Raw genomic sequence first — 16,738 nt, forward strand, 5'->3', positions numbered from 1 at the left:
AAACATCTGGCATTATAAACATGGCAGTGTCATCTGTGATTTAAGAGGGGCACGGAAACATCTGGCATTATAAACATAGCAGTATCATCTGTGATTTAAGAGGGGCACGGAAGCATCTGGCATTTTAAACATGGCAGTGTCATCTGTGATTTAAGAGGGACACAGAAACATCTGGCATTATAAACATGGCAGTGTCATCTGTGATTTAAGAAGGGCACAGCAACATCTGGCATTATAAACATGGTAGTGTCATCTGGGATTTAAGAGGGGCACAGAAACATCTGGCATTATAAACATGGCATTATCATCTGTGATTTAAGAGGGACACGCTAACATCTGGCATTATAAACATGGCAGTATCATCTGTGATTTAAGAGGGGCATGGAAACATCTTTCATTTTAAACATGGCAGTATCATCTGTAATTTAAGAGGGGCATGGAATCTTTTGGCATTATAAACATGGCAGCGTCATCTGTCATTTAAGAGTGGCACAGAAACATCTGGCATTATAAACATGGCAGTATCATGTGTGATTTAAGAGGGCACTTAAACATCTGGCATTATAAACATGGCAGTGTCATCTGTGGTTTAAGAGTGGTACAGAAACATCTGGCATTTTAAACATGACAGTGTCAACTGTGATTTAAGAGGGGCATGGAAACATCTGGTATTATAAACAATGCAGTGTCATCTGTGATTTATGATGGGCACAGAAACAGCTGGCATTATAAATATGGCTGTGTCATCTGTGATTTAAGAGGGGCATGGAAACATCTTGCATTATAAACATGGCAGTATCATCTGTGATTTAATAGGGGCATGGAAACAGTAAATTATATGGCAGATAAGGTTTATGGGGATGTGTTCATGTGTGTGTTGTGAAGGATGCATGGGTCACCAGAAGTGATTACCATTAGAAAGTTATGATTAGCACTATTAGTAACATCACAAGATTCACACAAATGCAATTTAGCTGATAATTAGGTCTTTCTTTTTTAGCTGCAAGTCCTAGTGCCTGTGGTGGGATTCTTTATAATAGCTTTTTTATTTCTTATAATTTATTTTCTTTTAAAGTCTTCATCTCTTGAACCGACAATCTTTCCTTTAGGAATGGATGGACTGGCCTTTATATTGCAAAATGTTTTAATGTATTTTTTCTATTGTAAGGTACTGTTTCCAGATCCTTGTTTTACTAATGATTCAGTTAAATTTGTTTACTGGGTTCAGGAACCGATCAGCAGTTGACAGTTTCAGGCTTTGCAGGTGTTTTCTTCTGTTGCTCTGTTGGATCATGATGTGGGTTGTTGGTATTTTCCTTCTAGAGCATTTTTTTAGTCTTATTCTATGTGCCATTTTGTGTGTCACTTACTGAGGAGGTATTGTAAAGATTCTTCATTAGCTTTTAGCATTTAACTGATAATTTTTAACAATATGTGCGAGTATTGTATATTGATATTAACAGGTGTTGTATAGACCTGTAGGGTCTGATATGAATTTTTCATAGGGGATGTTTGTAAGAATCATAGTCCTATAATTTTTTGTGGTACTATTATATTTTATGATGCAGATATATGTCACTCTATCAGTGTTATTTTTTCGTGTATGTTTATTAGTGATTTGAACATTTTATAGTATTGCAAATTTTTGTGTAGTAGGGTTTCCACAGTTGATGTGCTTAGTAACTTAATCTATTTTAATTTGTCCAGTTATTCATGACATGAGTGATAGTGTTAATAAACTGTTGATTATGTAGGCAGGATTTTGCTGAACACCTGATGACCAAAAAAATAAACAAGATTAGGGTTGACATATTTGGAATAATCAAAAAATACAGATAAGCTATATGCCTTGTTCCACTCCCTTTCTTGCCCTGCCCACACTTGATTCCACTTCCTCTGCTTTTTGCCCTTCTATGTTTACCTTTACTATGCTTTAAGGCTTAATGTATGATGCAACTGGGAACATCACCTTGTAATTTTAGGAAACAATGTATTTCTTTTTTCCCCTAGCATTCATCAAAAGGCAGTCAAATTATATCAAAGTAATTATTGTAAGAATATAAACATTTAAAGTCCCTTGTTTCTTTGCAAGAAAAAACAGTTTGACTTTCTGTGGTCCCTGTAAATGTAGCCAGTAGTGCCCTAGCGGTACGAGCCTTTCAATAAGGGGGGGCAGGCTAGGTAGGGCGGGCAGAAGAGTTTAAAGTTCCTTGTTTCTTTGCAAGAAAAAACAGTATAGATAGCTTCAGTACAATTACCTTATATCCATCATTGACATGTGGGACATTTCAGTGCATATTGGTTGCCATTCTTACTTCATAGTACCTAGTTCTTCTGCTTTTTTTTTTTTATCTCACAATACTTTTTGTGCTCAGTCTGAATACCCTCCATCTGTCAAGTTGCATTTTGTCTGTTGTTTTGTTTTCCTCCCAGCAACATTTCATGGAAATATTGTCTGTGTTCTTAACTTTACTTTATGCAGTGTCTGTCACACTATAGGCAGCACTTTCACCTTTGGCGTATAAGGCTGTGGGTTCTATTCCCACACCAGGTAGATGGATTGCTTGCACTGCAGTGGAACATAAGGGGGTACTGTACTTTAGAGATATCACCTTTCAGATGAGGTACTAAATCATGTCCCCCTTTGTTTGAGTTGGAGGTAGCTCAGGTGGACAGTGCCTACTAAAAAGATTATGTGAAGTTCCTGATGCCATGGCTAATTTTCCATAGTAGTTGAAAATATCACCTCAGGTCTCCCCTGAAAAAAAGAGATTAACCTAGTAAGACATACCCAGTCAACAATGAATAAATAACATTTCATGTAAAGTGTACATATCATGTCTGACTGAGTGTGTATGAATTATGTTTTTGTGTTATTCTGCAATAAACTGATATCATGTCCAGAATTTATTTCTCTGCCAAGGTCCCACTGAGTGTTAAGATATCTTACAGCTCTCCCATTGACCTAGTGATGATTAAAGCAGGTACTGGAGAATGAGTGAATGAAACAGTGAAGAAAAAAATGGACAATCATAAATGGGTGTGATAAAAATGTTAATCCTAGTTAGAGTGCAAGATATTTTTGGAGGTTGTGTCTAACCCATTTCTTCAGGGCTATCTGGAAAGCTAAACACTAATTTCATAATGCTGAAAAGATGTTGTGAAATTTTGTGTTTGATTTGCAGTTGCAAACAGAAAACCCAAATTTCTACATTCATATACACATACATTCTACATTCTACTTTTAAACAATAAGGTTTAGAAATTCAGCTTAGTTTTTCCTTACTAATTACCTTACCTTGGGAAATACCTGTGCACAGCTAGTCTGCACTGGAAAGAACAAACAGATTGGCTTTGCAGCCTCAGGGTCTACTTGGGGACTACGTCATTGTAATCTCTCCAATCAGACTGCTGTATCTCTAGCAACCACAGTAATGGAGCGAGGTATTAAATATACCCGTGTCTGGTGCCATTTTTAAATCACTGCTAGTGCTCACAGAACCCATCTCCTCTGGTAAGGTCATTCTGCCTAGAATTCTCTTCTAATGTTTTGCTTTGTACACTGTACTTTTAATATATAAAAACAAAAAGAAGTCTTACATAGGAAAGGGTCGTACTGTTAAGGAACTGCTGACTGTTTGATGCTAAGTGAATGCACTGTAAAGTGTAAAATGACTACATTGCTGCACTCATAGAATGCTTTAGCTGTTACATGGTGCATTTTACTGTCTTAACATGGCATAATTACTGTTTATAACTAAGGGATTGTTGCTTGAAAATCTACCTACTATAATTAAGGCAACGGACAGCATTATATGCCTGATAACAAGTAATTGCAACTGTTAAATGTGATATTAGGGGTTTAAGAGGACATGTGCAGTTAAATGCTAGGGGTTGTCGTTCCTAACTGAATTAAAGTCTACCTACTGTAAGAATGACAATGGACTGCAGTTTATACCTGATATACAGTGCCTGTACCTGGTATAAGTGCATTTTGGGGCTTAAAAGGACATGTGCTACTAAAACGCTAAGGGGTTCTCGTACTTAACTGATTCAGAATCTATCTACTGTAAAACGGCAATGGACAGAGGTATCTTACTGATATAGAGTGCCTGTAGCTGTTATAAGTGTATTTCAAGGGCTTAAAAGAACATGTGCTAATAAAACACTAAGGGGTGGTTGGACCTAACTGATTTAGTATTTATCTACTATAAAACGACAACAGACAGTGTTTTTTTACTGATATAAAGTGCCTGTAGCTGTTATAAGTGTATTTTAGGGGCTTAAAAGGACATATGCTAATACAACACTAAGGGGTGGTTGGACCTGACTGATTTAGAATTTATCTACTGTAAAACAACAATGGACAGTAGTTTCTTACTGATATAAAGTGCCTGTGGCTGTTATAAGTGTATTTTAGAGGTTTAAAAGGACACGTGCTAATAAAACACTAAGGGGTGGTCGGACCTAACTGATTTAGAATCTATCTACTGTAAAGCCTACATGAACTGTTCTATGTATCCATTTTAAAGAGCTTTTTTTAACTGTTAAAATGAGTATCACAAATATAAATTGATCTTGAACTGTTTTTAAAGTGCATTATATGTTGGGTTTTTTGTAAGATAAAGTGATTTTTCTTTGCCCTAATTTTACAGAGCTTTGTTAGCTGTTAAAAAGAGCAACACAAATATAAATTAATCTTGAACTATTTTTAAAATACATTACATCTTGGGGGTTTGTAAGATAAAGTGCTTTTTCTTTGCCCTAATCTCTCCCTAATTTCCTTCTTCTTCCTAGGGATTATAAACTCTTCTGCCTGCCCTATGTAGCCTGCCCCCCCCCCCCATTGTAAGGCTTGCACTGCTAGGGGACTACTGGCTACATTTACAGGGACTGCAGAAAGTCAAACTGTTTTTTATTGCAAAGAAACAAGATTAATACATTTCCCAAACCTAGTGATATTAAATACTGAAGCTGCTATGTAATAAACTGCTCGGGAGGTCCGTAGCACTAGCAGGAATTCACAAGATATTCCCAATTACAACTTTAGCTAAGGCAAATGGTACTGTCTAAAAATAAAGTAAGGTTTAGGAATTCAGCTTAGTTTTGTCTTGCTAATTACCTTACCTTGGGAAATACCTGTGCACAGCTAATCTGCACTGGAAAGAACAAACAGATTGGCTCTGCAGCCTCAGTGTCTGCTTGGGTGCCGCTCCATTCACCTCGGTCTGCTTGCCTCACTCTTCTCCCCTACCCTGCCCCTAATTCCACCCACCCCCACTACCTCTACTTTTATTCTAACCCATCATCACCTGACCACTAGTCCAACCCCTAATTACCTAATCTGTAGCCCAACTCACTCTTCTCACCTCCCTTCCACCTTCCAATCCAGTTACTTCCTACACTGATCCCACTCCCTACAGCACATTCCAAGCCAACTCACCTCCACCCTTACACACAACCAACCAAGAATACTAATTGTAGCATTCACTCTAAGGACTATCATGTTACCCACACTCACATCCCTATCACTAGCTCTAATATAACTAACCTTTCTCACTTCCTTACAAACAAACCAACCACCACTGCACAATTACTCTTATCATACTACCCACTCTAGCCCTCCCTCTCAAGCCTGCTCACACTTCTACATCTGCCCTACAATTATAAATCTCACAACTATAACGTACTTACATGCAAGCATAACACTGACTCATTACACTAGGAAAAGCACACATAGACCAAGCTCACAAACAATTAATATTAAAAAGCACATACTGCCAATCTTACAAACTCTGCTAACCTCTGGTGACATTCACCCAAATCCAGGTCGCCTCACAGCCAAGCAAACATCTGACCTTCTGATCCTAAATTTCAACATAAGAAGCATTACCAACAAACTAACAGACCTACATACATTCATAGCCCACTACAACCCTGATATACTCACCATTACAGAGACCTGGCTTAAACCCAGTATTCAAGATGAAGACTTTCTCCCCCAGGTTATAATACACTTAGATTTGATAGAACAAGCAGGAAAGGAGGAGGAGTAACCATTCTCTTTAAAAACGCCCTTAACCTCCAAGCCCTGCACACCACACTACCCACATTTCAGAATGCTGAAGTCCTATTTTCTGTCCTCTCCTTAAGAAACACCAAGATCATCAATATAATATGTTGATACATACCTCCAGGCAATAACTCACTCATAATAGAAGACATCCTACACTGGACAAGGACAACGTACCATAGGAAACAATCTTACTAGGTGACCTTAACATCGACTGGACAGTCTGTAACTCCAGTAGTCCCTCTACACATATCAACGTATATGGGTTCTCTCAACTAATTGAAGAACCAACTAGAATAGACAAATAAACAAAAAAAATAATCTATATTGGACTGGACACTAACCAACTATCCCAAGCAATACTATATAGTAGGCTGTCTCCCAGATGATCTAAGTGATCATCTCCCCACCTTCCTACTCCATAAATACTTGAATCACCCCAAACTAGTTGTATATAAAATAGAATGAGATGACCGTAACCTTACCCCACAATACCTAAATACAGTACTAAGCCACTTCAACTGGGAAACACAATGAACACTAGAGTTAGACCATGCAGTAGAATACTTCAATACTACCTTCTCTAACATTCTTAACAGTCTTGCTCCCAGCAGAGAGATCAGAGTTATGGCCAACTACACACCCTGGCTAAGTAAGGACACTAGATCATTACTAAAAGCCAGAGATAAATCCTGGAAAGTTTGGAAAACTGACAGTAGCCCTAGCTCAAGGCAATACTATCAACAGCTTAGAAACAAGGCCAAGGCTGAATCCAAAATAAACAAAATTATTTTCTTAGTGCCCAAAGCAAATATTCAAAGAATCCACAAAAATTCTGGCATGCCATTAACTCCCTACTAAAGCCAGACAAAACCACTACTCCAGCACTCAACTCTACAGACAATACCCCAGACATAGCTTCTCAATTTAATAATCATTTTACTAAGTCCATCTTAACCCTGTCCAGTCAAATAACCAAAAATAGTCTACCTCAATCACAACCCAACCTATCCCACAGTACCCCCTCTTTCAGCCTATCACCTGTGCCCACCTCAACTATCAAAAATCTCCTCCTAAAACTCAAACCAGCCACACTAGCAGCTGATAACACATCTGCTCCATATCTAAAAAATGGCTAGTGACTCCCTATCATATCTTGTCTCCATCCTAATCAACCGCTCCATACAAGAATCCTACATACCCAAACTCTGGAAATTATCTCACATAATTCCTCTCCATAAGGAAGGTAACTCCTATGACTTCTCCAACTACAAACCTATTGCCATCCTGTATCCCCTATCTAAAATTCTTGAGAAATGCATCCAGTTGCAGGTGATGACATTTCTTAACACACACAATCTTTGATCTACCACACAACACGGTTTCCGTCCACATCACAGCACTACCACTACCCTTTTGTCCTTCACTAATCATATCAACCTTCACAGGAATGATAACAAATATGTACCAGCCATTTTCCTAGACCTCTCAAAGGCATTTGACATGGTCTCTTACTCCATCCTACTGGACTCACTAACATCACTATCCTTCACCTCCTCTACCATAGCCTGGTTCAGAAGCTACCTATCTGACAGGCTACAATCTGTCCAGTAGAAAGGAAATCTGTCTCCACAACTTCCAACCACCATAAGAGTCCCACAGGGCTCTATACTGTGCCCACTACTATTTTCTGTATTCACAAATAACCGCAATAACTCTACACAGCATGCCACACTCATTCAATATGCAGATGATTTAACCTTGATCTGCTCTGCCTCATCTCCCACCACCCTACAAACACTCACTCAGGATACCTTCAACTCTGTAGAAAAATGGATCTCAGACTTCCAACTAATTCTAAATCCCAAAAAGACAAAATTCCTACTATTCTCCCCTAATATATAAAAAAACCCTCTTCTTTACCATAACATCTAAGGACGGCACCACCATCTCCCCCTCTAACCACACCAAACTTCTGGGCATTGCAATTGACAATAATCTTCACTTTGATGTCCACATCTCACATACCATAAAACTAGTACACAAAAAGCTAGGCTCCCTATACAGGCATAAGTCCTTTCTCTCACAAAAAGCTAGAGTCACTCTTGCACTAAGCCACCCCCTCCTCTCAACTCTATTATATGCAGCACCAGTCTTCATCCAAATCAGAAAGGGTGACCTAGACAAGCTTGAATCATGCTACAATAAAATAGCCAAGTTTGCTACTAACTCTCCCTATAGAACCCATCACTGTACTGCATTAAAAGAACTAAAATGGCTTGAGTTACCACAGCTACTTAACTATCATCAGCTGGGTACAGCCTACAATATTCTCAAATACCCTGAAAAAAAACCCTCATTATTCAATTTACTTACTGTCTACACTGCAAAACAGTATCTTAGATCTAGTGAAAAATCTCTCCTCTCCATCATCAAAGCCAATAATAATGCAGGGAAAGCACTCTACTCCCACACCGTTGCCAGAAATTGGAACTCTCTACCCCATTCTGTGTCCACTGCCCCCTCCATCACTAAATTCAAAAACTCCCTCAAATCACATCTCCTTAGTACCTGGTTATGTCCCTGTATCAAATAACCTTACCCATACTGCTATTAACTCCCCAAATTGCTCTCTGATCACCTGCTTGATCTCTGATCACCTGCATGCTTGTTTCATTTAAAAGTTGAACTTTTAACTGTAGAATTTACTTATTATATTTTCTTCTCTTACCAATGTATAACTGACATTGTCATTTTACTTATTTTCTATACCATCATTTATTTGGAGTGTTCTTTGTTATTTCTTGTTATATTAATATGTTCACCATATATGTTGTAACCTGTTTACTACATCTTACTTATGTATTATATCTGCTGTAATATCTTTGTACAACTAGATGCTGGAGCTTTTCTCCCCAGGCCTCCGCTGAAAATGGACCTGGTCCAGTCGGAATTTCCCGGTTAACAAATGTAAAATAAATAAAATAAATAAATAAATAAACATCTTTACTCACTGTTATGTGGTCTTTGAGTAAGTATATATAACTAGCAATGGGTTCTGGGGACACAGTGTCAATGGTGCCTCTGTTGCAGAAGGTTGTGTGTTCAATTCCCATGCTATCTAGATGGACTGCTGACACTGCAATGCAGCATAAGGTGGTGCTGCACTTATGAATGTGTTACCCTCTGAATGAGATATTGAAACAAGGTCCCATCTGCTTGAGTTGGTGGTAGCTCAAATGGATGTAAAGGATCCAATGGTGTCTACCAAAAAAAGTAGGGTTTTTGTTGATCTATACATTACATATTATTTACATATATACATATTTACATTATTTACATCTATTTACAAATCTCCATACATTATAAACTTCAATTTAAGCATTCCCTCTCCACTCTTTTATCCACAACTAAAACTTATTTTCTCCAAAATCATTAAGGTCCATTTTCCATTGTATTTAATTTCATTTAGTCTCTCGATCCATATAGTCCATGAAACATAAAATGTTATTTTGTCCATTTTCTTCACTTCTTCCTGTTTTTGTGCACCATAATAACCACATTTTATTATGTCCATATTTATTTGCTCAGATTTTAACAAACCTTTCACCCTATTATGTTTACGTATTTCTTTCCACAAATTAACTCTTTCACATTTCAAAACACATGCTCAGTAGTCTTGAACTATCCACATTTATTACATATTCTATCTTGCTGGGGGGGGGTTTGTATGGCATATTTGCCTTAACCGGCAATTTTCTAATAGGCAATCTCCATAAAAAATCATTACATTCTTTAATCTTTTTATAGTTATTATATTTCATAATTATGTCTTTTTGTTATCTATTTCTAAATCTTTCCATGTATCAATGTAATAAATTGCATTCATAATACTTAAGTACCTTTCCTTTCTATTTTTCTCATATATCCTTTTTTATTTTCCATAACACAATTTTGTTGTGATGCTCTTTCATTTCTTCATTCACAATGTGTTTACTACTATTTTAACTTCCATTCTTTCCCACAGTTCTTTATATTTATAATATAGTATCATTTCTATCAAATTTTTATTTTCCTTCATAATTCCTTTTAATGTCTTATACAAAATTAAAGATGCTGCATATACTATTGGGTTTATTAAACCAAAGCCTCCTTGCTCTTCTTTCATATATAGAATCCCTCTCTTAACTGGATTCAGTCTAGAGCCCCATATAAAAGAAATTATAATCATCATTAGTTCCTTTTCATACTTAACAGGAATCATATAGATGTTAGTAACATAAGCAATTTTTCCTATTACCATTGTGTTCAACAAGTGTGCTTTTTTCTATATGAAAATTTATATACTTTCCAAAAATTAGTCATATCCTTTACTTCTTAGAGTACATCATCCCATTGTTGCCATCTGTATTCATTCCTTCCAAATATTATTCCCAATATATATATTTTTCATTGAACTCAATACTTCCTATCTTACCTTCAAAACCAAATCCCTTGCTTTTCTCTTTATTTATAGTTAGACCATTTTTTTTAATTTATACTTAATTTTTCATTGACTTTTTTCCATCAACACTCTATTTTTAACAATTAATACAATATAATCAACATAATTATATATTATTGGGATTTTTACTTCCTTCATCCTTTTGTATGCACTGCTACCTGACATTTTATTAATTTCTTTCACTATTACATTCATAAGTAATGAGAAAATTACACTACTAGCTGGGCAGCCTTGATTTATTCCACATTCTATTTTTATTTATTCCCCAATCCAGCCATTTCACATAGTTCTTTTCATAAACAGATTTTATTATTTGTAATATGTTTGCTTACATTATATGCCTGCAAAATTCTCCATAATGATTTATACTGAATATTATCATAGACTTTATGTATATCCCCTATCATAACCTTCACTTCTATATTTTTATTTATATCATCAACTATTTCTGTTATTATCCATAATAAATCCTGACTTCCTTTTCCTTTTCTTCTGAATACATTTTGGTCATATATTTTATCCATTTTTGTAACCTTTTTGGTATTATTCTCATAAAAAAATTATAATCCATATTATTCAATGTTATAGGTCTCCAGTTTTTTATCTCCTCTTCATTTTCTTTTTTAAATATAAATTTTTATAACTCCTGTACATATCTATTTCTCTTTAATTCCAGTTTGTAATCTGCATAACTTCTATATATTTTTTTCCACTCTTTCATTTCTTTATACATACTCTATTCAATTCCATCCAATACTGTTGCAGAAATCATGTTAATATATTTTAGATTTTCATTGAATTATTTCATATTTATTTTTGTTCTAAATACTCATTATCTTCATTATTTAATTTTTCACCTTAATAAATGTGTTCTATGTTTTCTTCTCTTTTATCAAACAATTCCAATACATATTCTTTAATTATTTTGTATATTCCTTCTTGCTTTCTTATTTGCTTACCTTCCTTATTTTTTTCATTCTCTTATTATTTTTCCTTCTTGTATCATTTTACTTAAATATGGTGCTACCTCTTCTTTCTTTCCTTGTAAACAATATTTTTGTTTATATAACAAGTTGGTAATTTTAATTTGATTCATTTTAAATATTTCTCTTTCTTTGTCATAAAAGGAATTTGGCCAAGATTCAATAACACCTACACTAAGTGTACACTGTTCTGAGTGAACAGACAACACAGACATAACTCACACCTTTCTAATTTTAGTTTACCTACTGAAATTCTTGCAGCTTTAAATATTGACAGGGATTCATAAAGGTTACCACAAATTGTAGACTACATATATACTTAGTCTTTCTGAGTGACTAAAAAGCACAAAAAATGTGATAAGAATTTTACTGAAAAGATATTGTGTACACTTTCTGTACACTTTGTGTAGGCTTTATTGAATCTTGAATTTTCTTCTCTACTAAGTCTTTAAATGTATTTTGACTTAAAGGACAACAATGGGATATTAAAGCAGATTGCTCAACCTGCTGTCTCTTTTAGTCCATGTTCATTGATACGGCCTCTAAAAATCACCCATGCAGCTTTAAAAACTAATCCACTCAACTGTTTTCCCTGTTAGGCTTCTTACCTTTCCGTACTATTTTACTTTCACTTTGAAAACTAAGTTGAAAAACCTCTAGCTGGCTCTGAAATGATGATGTCACATCTGGCAGAGCTCTTGCCCTAGCTACTGGGACATTTCCTCCCCCAAAGTGATGTAATCCCCACCTGATTTGCATGCTGTATAGAAGAGCCAGTGGACTTCCCATATTGTGATGTCAGAGCTGCCTTGCCCAGCCCACTCTTAACCAAGCAAAAATGTCAAACTATAATCTCAGTTTTCTAAAGAGCCCTGCCGATATGTGACAATGTACAGGCAGAAGCACAGTAACAGCTGCAAAAACTAAGAGCATAAATTTGCAATGACCATGCATAGACATCAACTGCATGTTTTAACATAAGAAGAAGATGTCTGTCACAATTAATCGACAACACTACATCAGATTACAAGAAATATGCAAAACCATAATTTTCTTAAATTACCACTTAAAAAAGCATGTGGGTGTTGTCATGCAAGTCTGTGAAATATTTTGTGTTTATAGTGCATCATTTGTTAGCTATTTAACCAAACAGGAAGGAAAAATAAGTGGGAGTTTGATGCTTTGCAAAACAGTGATTATTCCCTGTGCTATGGAGCTTGGTTCTAAATTTGACTGGAGGAGTGCAACAAAAACAAATCTCCTACTGTAAGGAAGGAAAGGCTGACAAGAAAACAGTACATTAGTCTGGTCACCTGCTGTGAGCTGTCAATCACATGCAGATAATGGGTCAAATTACCCTTAACTCTTTGAAAGCTAGGGAAGGTAGGTGTGAAGGGGGAGGGGAGATACCTTGAAGAACTAGATTTCAGCCTTCACAAAAGAAATCAAGTTAGCATTTCTAAGAAGAAAGAGCAATAAAATGCACTTTTCAGTTCTGTTCTGTAGCATTTGCACTACTTGTGTTTGAAGTACTAATTGAAAAAGGATAACATTTTAACCAAAAGTAGGTGACTATAACACAGCAGTGAATGCCTGTAAAATCAGTGCAATGACAGGAGCTTTAGGGAAAACATGGCAGATCTGATGCAATTTTTTGGAGACAAACAATGCATTCTGGGATACTTAAAGGCAGACTAAACAGTCAGAATTATTTCAAGATGCCAGACCCCATGTGGTCAGTCAGACATTGCATATAAAAATATTTAAAAAGCTCTAAATAGTCCCAGAGTGGTGTTAAAATGTAGGAAACACCAAACCATGATGAAATAAACATGATTTTTGAGTCTGTGGGTGTAGTTGTCCTTTAATATCTTATATCTCACTTTTTCTTTTCATCTTTTCTGCCTTATACATTCTAAAAACACTTTTTTTATATTTCTCTTAAAAATTAAGCCACCAAAGAGTCCAATTTTCATAACATTCTCTCATATTTATATGATTTTTCCATAATTCCATAAGTTCTCTTTTCTGTTCTAAATCTAATTCCTTTTCGTTAATTCTCTTTATTTCTTTCCCTATTCTTATATATTCTTCATTTTCTTGTACTTTAACCAATATAGCCACATGATCTGAAAATCCAGCATATTTAATTCAATTCCTTTTTTATAACTTTTAAACTATAAATATTAAAAATAATCAAGTTCTGTCCTAATTTCATTCTTTTTGTAGGTCCAGTGGTTATTCTCCCATCCTAATTTTTAAAATTTCTTTAACCCTTTTAACATCACAATTGCTTATTTTTTCTTAAATTATAATAAAATCACCCACCACTATAATGTCTGTATTTACACAGACATATTCAAGAATATGTTTAAACATCCATTTTCTCTATTTTTTGTTACATATGCATTTAAAGCTATAATTATATACACATATTTTTCCATCTCATCTATTACCATAAATTGTCCTAGTTCCACTATGGTTTCATCTAGTATTTGAATGCTTTCTTGACATAATATACATATGCCCAAGCATCTTTATTTCCCCATGTTCCAAACTACCTTATCATTCCAAAGTTTTTCAGTTTGTGTTCTTTCTTCCTCTATTAATAATCTGATATCTTCTAAAACAATAATATATGGATCTAGTGCAGCACACCATTGTAATATAACTACTCTCCTCTTAATATTTTTCATACTGTTCACATTTAAAGATAATATTTTCAGCTTTTACGAACAGTTAGTATAATAAAATATTTACCTATTTCCTTTCATATTTTCTCTAAACATATTTTTGAATTTTCTTTTCCTTTCTTTAACTCTTTTTGCTATCAAATTCTTTTTATTTCACAATGTTCACCAATCAGACTCTTCCTCACTTGTCTCATCTGTTTCTTTTTCCTTGCTACTTTTTTTAACTTCATGAATAAGCTCTTTATCAGTCACATCTTTTTGTATATTTTCTAGTATAGCACACATTTCTATCTCTTTCTCCTGTATAACTTCATTTTAATTTTCTTGCACATTCATTTCACATTCTAGCCATGAATGATCAGTATTGCCACATTTTTTGCACTTTAAATCACATTTTATCATTATGCCCTGTTTTACCACATAAATAACATCTTTTTGATCACATTCATTGATTGAATGATAATTTCTCCACAAAAGTAACAAGTCTTTGGTTGACCCTTGTTTTTCACAAACCCCCTATTACCATGAACATGAATAATACTGGGTACATGCATAGTATCATCATTTTCCACTTTCAGTATTACTCCACATTTTCATTCTCCAGTCCATAGTCCTCTTTCATCATATATTTTGTAGTGCCCATTACTTCTTTACAAATAGTTAATGAATGTTCTTTCAGTTCTTTTGCTTCAACTTCAGTTCTAAACTGGATGAGTATTCTTTTTTTTTTGTTTGTCTGTAAAAAGTTTGCACCACATATTCTGACCATGGATAAATATTTTCCTTTTGCTCATTTGCACCCCCAAAATTTTCCATGGCCTGCCCAGTCTCAAATATCAAGTCACAAAAAGTCTCTTTATTAATTAAAATAAATGCTCTTACCTCTTATGCGTTGACACCCAGAGGTGCTATGACAGAGTCCCAAACCTCATACCTGTTCAAACTTTATTCTTCTTTACTGCTCACATGCACCACATGCTTCTTTTTTGTTTCATTTATTTCTTCTTTCTTCTTTACACCTTCTCCAACAGTTTGTACATAAGTTTTTGTCTATGTAACTTTTCCTGGCATAGTCTCTTCTTCGCCTTTTTTTTTCTTCTATTTTTTTCAATGATGTCACTTCATGAAATTGCTGCTTCACTTTCTGTCTCACTTTGGATTATCATCTCTTCCAAATAATCATCCCGCAACCCACCCCCACCCCACCAACTGGAGGGATGTAATTATGCATTTTTCAGAGGTAACTGGCTCTCCTTCAAACAATCTCATCTGACAGTTTTCCTATGAATCCATCTCAGTTACAGCTACAATCTACTTTTTCTCCAGTGTCACTATTTTTCTGCAGCCACATCATCAGAAAATACTTCTGGTAGTGTTTCTACCATTTCAACTACATTTTCAGCAACTTTCACTCCATTTTCAGCAAAAGCTGAATCAGCCATGTTTTCTCCCTGTTCCTCCTGGCTGTCTCCATGCCTGGACAGGAAACAGGAAGTCAGGATGTGTAACACACAAAGCCTTCCCTGACTACCAAGAGTAGGGGAAGTTCCCAGATATGCCCAGGCCAATTTTCCACCTGATAATATTCCAACAAAGAATTCATTAGCCTAGTGGGATTTACCCAGTCAACAAAGAATAAATAAATAAAAAGTGGTGGTGGTGGGGGAGTTATCATGTTTTTTAAAAATAAGATTTTGCATTTGTTGATGCTGTTTCTCATGCATGTATACTAATGTGTCTTTGGTGTTTTCAACCTTATGAGGTTGTTCTTTTCATAGTCAACAGTGAGTGTTTTTTAGTTATATACAGTTCACCCATATATCATAGAAAGTTACTAGGCTAATGGCCCTAGGGGCCTTACAAGCCTAGCCGACCTCTACCCTCATTTCCATGATCCGCACCTATTGCCTCTGTTCAAGGACATGAGTGGAACCCCCAGGGTGAATTTATGGTTACCCATCCATTTGTCCAGATTGCATTTCAAGAGAACCAATGAGGTGCTCTGTTTGACATGAAGTGGGAGTCTGTTCCAAAGGTGTGGTAACCTCTGGGAGAAAAAGCCATGCCTCCAGCAGGTTCTATTAATGCCACACACCAGGTTAAGGTAATTAGAGCAAGTAGACTGTGTACCATTTGACTTGTGGATATGCAGCATTTCCAATAAAGCAGGGTCAGAGATTGCCTCTGAAAGGAGGGCTCATTCAGGATTTGAACCCGGGGCCTCTGGTACCCAAAGTGAGAATCATACCCCTAGACCAACAAGGTGTGTGTGGGTGTGTGTGTGTGTGTGTGTGTGTGTGTGTGTGTGTGTGTGTGTGTGTGTGTGTGTGTGTGTGTGTGTGTGTGTGTGTGTGTGTCCTGATGACAAATAAAACAATTCTATTAAGGAAGCAGATTAGTTTAGAAACTTATTAACTATAATCTACTGCATGGAGCCCTTTGATTATGCACCAAAGTCTGCGGAAAGACTTGGTGAACTGATATC

This window comes from Protopterus annectens, chromosome 11.part0, assembly GCF_019279795.1.
Source record: "Protopterus annectens isolate FY-2018-M chromosome 11.part0, PAN1.0, whole genome shotgun sequence".
Classification (NCBI taxonomy): Eukaryota; Metazoa; Chordata; order Ceratodontiformes; family Protopteridae; genus Protopterus; species Protopterus annectens.